Consider the following 10,644-nt stretch of genomic DNA (forward strand, 5'->3'; position numbering starts at 1 on the left):
CAACACGCTTCAACACTGAGGCCTGCACAACTGGAAGAATGTCAGTTAAGACACCTTAGTTACTTTTAGACAGCTGTTTCTTCTGGTTTGCTTCTTTAATAGATATTAAGTCCTTGAAGAGAAATAGATTTCTGTAGCTTTGTCTTGCAGCTCCATTTCCAAATATTAAACTGAAAAAATGTGTAGGAAGGCAAATAACATCTAGTAAGTTTATCATAAGACATACTCATCAATTTTTAAAGAGCAATTAAAAATATTCTCTTGTGCAGCTAATATTTAGGCAAAGAAGATGCAGGATTTTTCAGTACTCAAGTGGATGATTTGAAGTCTTGTTTTCATCCTGTGCAAAGTCAAATAACTTGTGGATAAAGAATAGATAATTTTCTAAATCTATGAACTCAAAATAGAATGACAGCAGCACATTCTCATGAAAACTAAAAGAGAAGAAATAATAAAGCAAAGACTTTATTTTATTTAACCAGGACCACTTACAGGGAAAAAAGGGAACAATGGATATTGCAAATACAAATGGTGCACATTGACACTCAGAGTTACTAAATACACTTTCCAGATCACATAACACAAATATACAATACAAAAAGAGCTGGAATAGTCATTGTCTTTCTACTGCTGAAAAATGGATTGGTGTGATCTCATATTGAATTTGTATCAGCGTATTGAAAGCTCCAAAGTATCACTAAAAACATTTATAATTATTTGGACCTACTTTCATAAACTCCTTAACAGTGTAACAGATTAATCTTCAGAGCTCTTAGGAATAAATATTTGTATGCCCAATATGTGATGTTACTAATTTATACCTTATTAAGGTGTAAAAACATCCAATATTGGAACAAAAACTTAAGAATACACTAAGTATTATTTTGAACTAGGAAACACTAAGTGACAGATTTGCAGTAATACTCTTGAAAACATCATTTCAATTTACATTTATATTTGTGGAAAAAAAAAGTAAAGATTCATGGCACTTTATAACACTTCTATAGAGCATCACTATTACTTCAGTTTGTACTGAGACACTGTCCTGGTTTGAAGAGTTAATCACACCATACCACTCCCTTCCCTCAGGAGAAAGGGATTGGGGAAGGAAGAGGGAGAAACCCAACTGAGATAGGACAAACTAATTTAGTGAACGGAATGTGATATAATACAGAATAAATAAGAGTTATAAATCAAAACAAACCAAAAATAAAACTGGAGGAGAGAGAGAGTCCATCCAAATATTTATCAGCAGGCCCTCCACTGTTCGCCCCTGGAAAAGACAAGAGAGCACTTCCTCTGTAACCTGGAATTGGAAATCATGTAGAGGCTCCTGGACAGGAGCCCAGTGTATCTCCCCCTTGGAGAGTCAGAACTCACATGAGACTGCTAAACAAGAGACACAGCTCCACAGTGCACTGTCTCTTCATCCAACAGCCTGTCGCATGATGTTATGATATGGAATACTGATAAAATCAGGACAGAGATACAGTTGCAGTATTTAATAACATAATATTGGATGAAATTAAAAAGCTGCAATTTCTTTAAAAATTGCCTGAATAATAGCTGCGGTAATAATTTAGTTTTTATATAGCAGTTTATAGTCAGATATTCCATATTTTCAAAGGATGCATAATTATTTTTTATACTAGGATTTTACTTATGAATGTATATATTTACGTATGTATTTTGAGGTATGAAATGAATTTTTTTAACAAATTGGATCACAGGATAAAAAATTATCATGACTTTGGCATCAGCAAAAATTGAAAAAGGAGTACCACTTGAATAAATGCATGTAAAGAAGCCTAAGTTATAACAAAAAGCAAATGATTAAGTGAATTCACAGAAGCTAGCTACTATATAGTAAATCTCTGTATACATGGACTGAGAGCTTGTAGCAGAAAGAAGGCAATTATATATATATATATTTTTTTTTCCCCCAATGAAAAAACAATGTGCTATCTCATCCTTACTTTGGGAGAAAGGCACACAAAACCAAAAGACACAAAAAAACCCTCACTGACTGCATCTTTGCATTCTGTACTACTTCATGGTAAATCTTCAGAGTGGGAAACAAATTAAGTTAAATTCATTTCTGTTAAAGACAAATAAGCTGCAAGAGAACTAATTCTCTGTCTCTATCTTTTACATGTATATTTATGCATATGAATGCTCTTTTGTTCATTTATTTTTACTTTTAACTTAACAAAGCTGTGTAAAAAAAATTAAACTGATAAAATGCCACAGTGCTCAGGTAGTAGCGTCAGTGCAATATGTGAAAGAGACTTAGTGTCTGAATCAGTGAATAGCAGTAAGCGTACATAGAGAATTTCCCCAATGAATAAGGAAATATTATTTAAATAACACTAACTGTAAAATTCACTTTTAGCACAAATATGAGAAATACTGTTTGAAAATAACAAGTCAATATAGAAGACCATTCATTCTTTTAAAAATGTTATGGGTGGGATTTGTCTTGTCAAACTGGAGGTAGGAATATTTGAGATAGATGTCTAAGTTCCCATTACTGTCATTGAAGACTTAATCAGCTAACTCAGTGAGTGAAATCAAGGGCTATCGATACCTTTCAGTACCTAAAGGGGACCTACAGGAAAGCTGGAGAGGGACTCTTTATCAGGGAGCAAAGTCATAGGACAAAGGATAGTTAACTTCAACTAAACTAGATTCGACATTAGAAAGAAATCCTTCACTATGAGGACAGTGAGATACTGAAAAAGATTGTCCAGAGAAACAGGAGATATTCCATCTCTGGAAGTGTTCAAGCCCAAGCTGGGTGAAGCCCTCGGCAACTTGATCTTATGGAAGGTGCCCATGCTATGGCAGGGAGTTGGAACTAGATGGCATTTAAGTTCCCTTCCAAACCAAGCCATTTTATGATTCTGTGAATAAGTATTGATCCAATAAAATATTATGATTTTCAGAGGAGCTGAAAATCTCTCCCAGTGACAATATTACTCATTGTAATAGAATGAACTCACACACCATAATCTAAATGCAGACATCCAATTTTGGGTGAAAATAATTAGATTGGAAAAGTTAGCCTTTTTGCAGTGATTCATTATATGATACAGAATTATTTTATTTATATATCTTCGTTACTAATAAGTGTACTAGACACTTCAAATGCATAGATACTGGTCAATGATCTGAGCAAGATCCAGTCTATAAATACATGAAATTAGAAAGAAATGATTAATGCCAGAGAGCAATCAAAGTTAAAATAATACATACTTTTTTCCAGTGTCTGAGTACTACAGATTTAAAAAAAAAAAAAAAGCCATTTGTTTTATAGCTTGTAGTTAAGGTGTTTGGTTATCTTTTTTCTTTTCTAGAAAAAGACCATTGAGAGAATGTGAGTAGATGTGAAAGTGGGAAAAGCAAAAGAATTAGTAGCATTACAACATTCCTTTTCCACCCTAGTGTTATCAGAAGGTAACAAAAAGATGAATTTTCTGCTGTATTATTTCACTACTGTAATGTCCTAAATTTGGAGCTTGGCTGAGCCTTATTCAGAGTATAATATGGTTTATTGAACTGAAATTTCTTAACATCTCTAGGCTGTACATTATCAAAGTGTTTACATTGAAAACACTTAAATGTTAAGTTAAAAATATTTTGAAGAAAGCTTCAGTTTGTCAAGGATACATTGTATACAAATTCTATGGAAATATTTGCATTTTTCACTTTTGCTTTATGAGAAATGCTTTGCACTTGGAATATTTGTAACATAATGTCATTAAAGTATGTATCTTAAAAATATAATAATTTCCTGATGAATTTCTTGAATAAATGCTTTTCTAATAAATAATTTGAGAGTATAGAAAGATTTAATGTAAAGATAAATACACAATGAAATCCTAATCAAGCAACTGAAATAATTACTTATGATAAAACTAGGATTATCGATATATCAGAACACAAATTGTTTTATGAATATTGATTTTGTGCCTGATAGAGGCAAATTGCTACTGGGAGCAACTGGTTCCATTAAGCTTTTGAGTTAGTTCTCATTTTCTGAAGCTAAGTAGCTTGGTAAGGTACACTTAAGGTTTCATCTTTCTGAAGATGATATTTATTACCTTTACTTACATAAAGAGTTCATTAGAAAGAATTTTACAGTGAAATACGTTAACTTTTTAGCCTGTTTTAATGCAGTCACACGAGTCTTTAACTACCTGACATAAAACTGCTTAATTCTGCAGATATTAATGGATTCATATGTCATAAAGCCAGAAGAAACACTGTTATCGAATCTGATATGTGGCACAATGCAGACCACAGGACTTCACTGAATTAAGTAGCACATTGTGTTTAAGTAAATGCGATTAAAATGGAGCATATTTTTAATACATTCTTGACTTTAAATATATACAATATTAGAGAATTTGTGATGATCTTTCACAAGTTGCCTCAATAGTCAGTAAAACATATTGCATGCTGACTGTGTATCATTTAAGCATCTTACTCAGAATGTTATACGAATCTCAACATATATAAAAAATAATTTGTAATCTTTAACATTTGAAATCTCATAAAAGCAACAGAGCAGATAGTTTGACAAGACTGCAGTAAATCCACAGTAACTTTGGTATTTATATTAATGCACATTTGTTACCTGTATCTTCAGTTAATGCAAATTACTGTGGAATTATGATATTAGCTGTCCTGATATTTTGCTTGGAACAGGTAAGTAACTACCCTCCTTGAATTACTTGAATCACCCACTTAAAACCTAAAAAATATTAGCGCAGAATTAACAGATAATTAAATTAATCTGTGCTGTTTTAGAAGCCTTCAAAGTTGCCAAGACTAATCACTATAAATACAGTTTAGAAATCTTTTTCAAAAGCACTTCAAAAACACTTAGATGTGTTTCACATAGACAATTTAAAATATAAATATATTTACGTGATTACAGTCACTTTTATCCTAAGCCTAAAGTACCACACATTCTTTAGTTATAATACAATGTCTCACTTGAAGGGGGTCTACAAAGATCATCAAGTCCAACTGCCTGACAACTTCAGAGCTAACAACAAGTTAAGCATATTATTGAAGGCATTATCCAAATGCATCTTAAGTAACGTCAGGCATTGTTGTTTTCCCAGTATTCTAATCCACCTACTTTGCTCTATAAGGCCTCTGCAACACCACAGGTGACCATCTACCAGCCACATGGAGCCCCATCACTACAGCACTTTGAGTTCTACCATTGAGCCAGTTCATCACCTTGCATAGTGTGAACGTGCTTATCTCACAGTTGGACAATTTGTCCGGAAGGTTGCTATGAAGGATCATATCAAAGCCTTTACTGAAATCCAGAAAGATTACATCCCCTGCCTTCCTTCATCAACCAAGTGGGTGATATTATCATAAAAAGAAATCAAACGATGAAGACATGAACCTTCATGAACGCACATTAACTATGCCTGTTAATAGCTTTGTTCTTCAAATGCCTTTCAGTAGCACTCACTATAATCTTCTCCATAACTTCTTTAGGTATGGAATTTAGCTTAGCATCTGTTACAGATTCATTACTTCTGTTGCTTTGTTTTCAGTAAGTTCTTTCTATTTTTTGTTTGTATATTTTGCCTTGTTTTGGGAAGATGAGAGGTTGTGATGGGGAATGGAGTTTTGGCATCTACACAGTACTCTTGAAGATAATACAACTTTTTCATATTTATGCATTTGATCCTCGGAAAGTTTCATCCTATTCTTTCATCTTTATGAGATTTTTCTCTCTTCAGATACTTTTTTTGTTTGTATGAACATTTGCATGAGTGTGTGCATGCATATCAATGACCATGAGTACATTTATATGCAGATTACTTGCAAAATAAAAAAGGGGCCTGTTTGTTCCTCAAAAACATGACTTGGTCAAAATTACTTTTACATAAATAACAACTGAATTTCAGTTTTGTAATCCTTTCCTACTCATAAGTCTTAAATTAATGTGCAAAATTAAAATAATCAGCATTTTTAGTTACAATTTTTTGTTACAGTTATTTATTGGTGAAGGTGTTATTTATAGCTTTTTGAAAGTTAACTGATACTTTATTAAGCATAATGTAACAGCTCCAATGCACCGACATTCTTTAAATCTGAGGAAAACTAAGCTTTTTCTCCTCTGATTCATTTTCAAAATCCTGTTTTGAAAGTCTTTGCAAAGTTAACATCAGATGTTTAGAAGTCAGGTAACTTAAAATGATTTTCCTGCCCTTCATTCCTCTTTTGTTTATCACGTTTTTGAGAAAGTTGTTCCATTAGTGATATAGAAGCCAGTGATATTAGATCAAATTATTAAAGTTATTAGTTTTTTATTGTTGCTGCTGTTATTTTGTGTTGTTTTTGTTTTGATTTTCCTGTGATAAAAGTAATTAACTGATGTAGTGGTTATTAGAACAGAACTTCACAGTGTTTGTATTTTGTCTTAAACATAAGCAATTTCAGATCGGTAACATTATCAGTAAACTTCTTTGTATATACGTGTAGCGATCAGAAAGATCAACACAATGAAAAAGGTGTTACAAAAGAGAGAGAAGGACCAGCACACACAATAGAAAGGCACTACAAAAGAAGAGAAGATTGCTCACCTGTATCAGAAGTCTCTGGGTTTGCAGAAAAAAGTTCCTCTAAGGAGAAATACCTAGAAAAAGAGGGGGTCAGCCCTTAAATAAGGCCTAAGAGGGTTGGAGCCTTCACTTGTGCTTCCTAGGCTGACTGGGTCTTCCCTCCAGGTGCTCAATCGGTGGTTCAGGCCGTCACTCAGTAGTTCCCATACAATTTCTCAATGAAATATTAATGCGTAACTTTAAATGTAAACTGTACTGACTAGTTCTGTCTTAAAATAGACAGTATCACTAGCTAATTTTTTTTTAACTTCTGTTTCCTTTTAGCTAACAACTCTATTCTGAAGGTGAAAATTTCCTTTTCTTCTTTTTAATGGAGTTTCTTTTCATTTCTCCCATTTCTTTTTTTTGTTTTTTTTTTTTTTTGTTTTTTTGTTTTACAAATGAGCAGTTTCACATTTTATGACAAAATAGGTTGAGGCACATACCTAGAAGATGTGTTGAATAGCATACTCCATCTGCTTGTGGCATATATGCATATTAAATTTTTAAAAACATATTTGCCTGGGTTTCTGATGGATTTGGTCAACATTTAGATGACAGTTTTAGTAATTGTAAAAACATTTATTTGTTGTATCAAATTTTTACCTCTCCTCCTTTAGACTTCATGATTTCTTCATTTTTGCATATAGTAGAGCAGCTGTTGTTTGCAGCCAATGCATTAAAACCTTATTGTTATCGAGAAAAATCAAGTAAAGAGCTAAGTCTTCAGAGTGAAAAAACAGGCTGTGGTTTATATATTAATACAGAATAAGACAATACATAATAAATAAAACAAGGTTCAGTTATTTCCTTGTTGTTCTTTACTGTTGCTGCTGCTGTATCAGTATCTATTATATTGTATATATATAATGTTTCTAAAAGACCATATGTTTCAAACATCTTCTAACTGCTTTAGCTGCTGTACATTTCATTTTTTCAAATGCACCTTTATCTTTAAAAAACAAACACCACTGTTTCATTAGTAAGCTGATTGTTGGTTGAAGTGCATTCAGCTGATGGAATTAAGACTACATTGTCCTCATTTGTTTCATTGTGTTCCTAATATTACTGGAAAGCAGGGAGTTATAGAGCCACTTTTGAGTAAATGAAAAAAAAAAGAATCCCCAAAACACAGGACTTTTGAAAAATTAGTTCAAAGCATCTGAGAGCCACGTGTATGAGGACTCCTTCTTTTACACCTTAATCAGGAGTATTGCCTGTAAGTCATGTAAGATCATTGTTCATCATTCATGTTGGTGAATAATTTATTCTTAATTTGATATTATCTCAGGAGATGTTCAAGGCATCCATATGATATATATTACATCATAGCAACCTGAATGAGGAGTATGCGTATTTGTATGCTGTCGCTCTTCCTGTCCTGCTCATATAGTATTTCACTCTCCATATTTAAAATGCTACATATATTATTGTTTCTTCACTTGTACAAATTGTTGTTTTCTGGGATAATTGGTCTTGCCAAGGATAAGGCCATTTCATTGCATCTGAATCACTGATAGCAAGAGCTGTTACATATTTCTCAGGAAGTCCATTAGTATAAATATATTTATATTTTCTACTCTATACTAATAGCTTAATTATTGGTACAGAGTAGAAAAAATAGCGAACATTCATCCTTTCTTCAACATTTTTAGTCTTCTGAATATCTCAGTTTTGTTTCCTGTGTTGTGCTCACCTCCATATAGTTGTTTTTCTCAAATTGTTTCCTTAATTAAACTTTTCCTGCCCTTCCTTACTTCTTCAGTGGGTCTGCAGTAGATGTTCATTGCACTATGTGTTTGATATGGTATATGAAGTTATGGGAGTAGTACAACGTAGTATAGACGGACTTGAATTAAAATTATACTTGATTACTTTGTTTTCAACATCAGCCTGGCAAGAACGTTTTGAGTTCAGTAGCAGCTGTAAATTATACTCCACAGAAGGGGAGGGGGAGAGGCCTTGCACTGTATTTTGTATTTCAACAGCTATCCTGTGACCGTAACTCAAACAATTTGATTTAAAACTTAACGAAGTGTTCTCCCATTACTGCACTAAAAGTCTTTTATCCATAACATTGATGAACCTAAAATTAATGTTATGAATTCTCCTGTTCTAATTCAAGAATATATAGTTGTTAGACTGATGTCTTACATCTGTGCAAAGAAAATACTGTTTCACCACCTGCAACATCTCTAATTGAAGGGATGTCTGGTTTTCTGAAGTAAGCAAAGATGTCTGAATTTCTTTACATTAACATAACCTTTGTTCTTTTCTTCTGAAGCTCAGCTCCTTGCTGTACACATGTAAATTTTATCTCTTCTTTCCTTAGCACTAGAATACCCAGTCGTGGACTTCTGTATGTCAGTGAACCAACTGGCTGTATACTCTATTACCATGACAGAAAACAGCACTGGCAGCTGCATCACAAACACACACAAAAGCCAGAGGCCTTCCAAGTGTCACTATAGTAAAGTTTACACAGCCTTTGGACTATACATTAAAATCGAGTGGAAAAGTTTTCTACTGATGTTTACTCTTTCACATTTAAGGGAAAGTACTGTGTACATTTGACGTAACGCTAGTAATAGAAAAGCTTGTTTCTTCTTTTTCTTATTGGAAATCTTATTTCCGCTCTTCGGTTTGTGTGAGAGTTTATAGAACATATTTTATATTTATCTTTAGTTACTTTCAGAGGAAGAAGGTGACCTGCTACTTGCCCTTCTTCATGTTATTTGAATGTTGAAGAGATCAAGGAAAAATGAGCAAAATAATTTGCTATATACCTATTTACAAAATCTCAGCATATTTTTAAAGTTTTATTTTACTACTTTTTCCTTGAGATTCTGTGTTCATTATCAAAGAAAAAAAATATTTACTATTCTTAAAACCTAATCACAGAAAGCTCCTGCAAATAGCATCAAGTAAGTCTTTCCAGAGACATCCTGATTTCCTTATAATATTTTATTTGTTTGCTATTTAAAGATTTCGCATTCAGTCTGTATTTTTTGTTTCTTTTATTATCTTGCAACAGATTTGTTAGCGATAATGTCAACTTGATTTAGATAACGTATAACACAACTTCTTGATGACTGAATTGACATTTATTATTCTTTCCCTCAAAAAAATTACAAAACACCAAATGGCATCTTCCATGCACTATAGATCTTTAGCTGAATTTTGAGACAGAATAATTCTATTTTGCCACAGTGGATATCCTATGTTGTAACACAGTTTTAATGATCACTCTTATAAGCATTTCCCCATATTGCTCAATGTACTTTGCTGTAGTTTATTCTGATACTAGTTCTCCACTAAGCTGTGTTCTTGGCAGTAAAGGACAGAATCACCATGGTTTTATAGTACACATATTTTTGTAGGGCACACTTTGTAGAAGATAATGAATTCCTATTTATTTGGAAAACTCAGTGCTTGTCTTTTCATAACAGCTTTTGACATTAAAATATTTAAAGAACTGCTATTGGAAAACTGAGACTTGGCAGATGACTCTATATGATTTCAGACATAATTCTAGAGTTCTATGATACATTCTGTATTGTGATCATTCTTACATAGTCATCACAGTGTCTGTTGCTCCACCTGTTTTGCAGTCTTTCCAAAATGAGAGGGAAATATGTTAAATTTAAATGATATGGAAACATTTTTAAAGACTACGTAACTCAGACATATATGATAGTATTACTTCAGTTAGTGTAAATACAAAGTCCAGAAATTAATAGTGAAAGCCTTCTGAAAAATCCTCTATGTATCATTTGATATAAGCATGCCTTGTCCTCCCTTTTCCTATGTTCAGCAAGGCCATGGTTCTGTTAAAGACTGATATGTTCTCCACATATGAAACTATTATACATTAACAATATAAATGAAATATAATAATACAAAGTACGTACCAGCGTACAGTACCAGCTATAGTTCTATTGGTTCTATCTACTATTTAGATGTCTTAGGGTCATTTAGATAGTAAGATTTTATCATGTTGTCCCTGACT

The 10,644-nt window shown here is 32.9% G+C and overlaps 1 long non-coding RNA gene across 1 annotated transcript; it reads right to left on the bottom strand.

Annotated features, from left to right (window-relative positions):
• Positions 824 to 6,661, bottom strand: LOC110393120. Its single transcript, XR_002434802.1, has 3 exons — positions 6,618 to 6,661; positions 1,381 to 1,466; positions 824 to 1,273 (listed from the first exon to the last, which is right to left on the bottom strand). It is a non-coding gene; the product is annotated as an uncharacterized LOC110393120 (long non-coding RNA).

The sequence above is a fragment of the Numida meleagris genome, chromosome 2 (genome assembly GCF_002078875.1).
Source record: "Numida meleagris isolate 19003 breed g44 Domestic line chromosome 2, NumMel1.0, whole genome shotgun sequence".
Taxonomy (NCBI): domain Eukaryota; kingdom Metazoa; phylum Chordata; class Aves; order Galliformes; family Numididae; genus Numida; species Numida meleagris.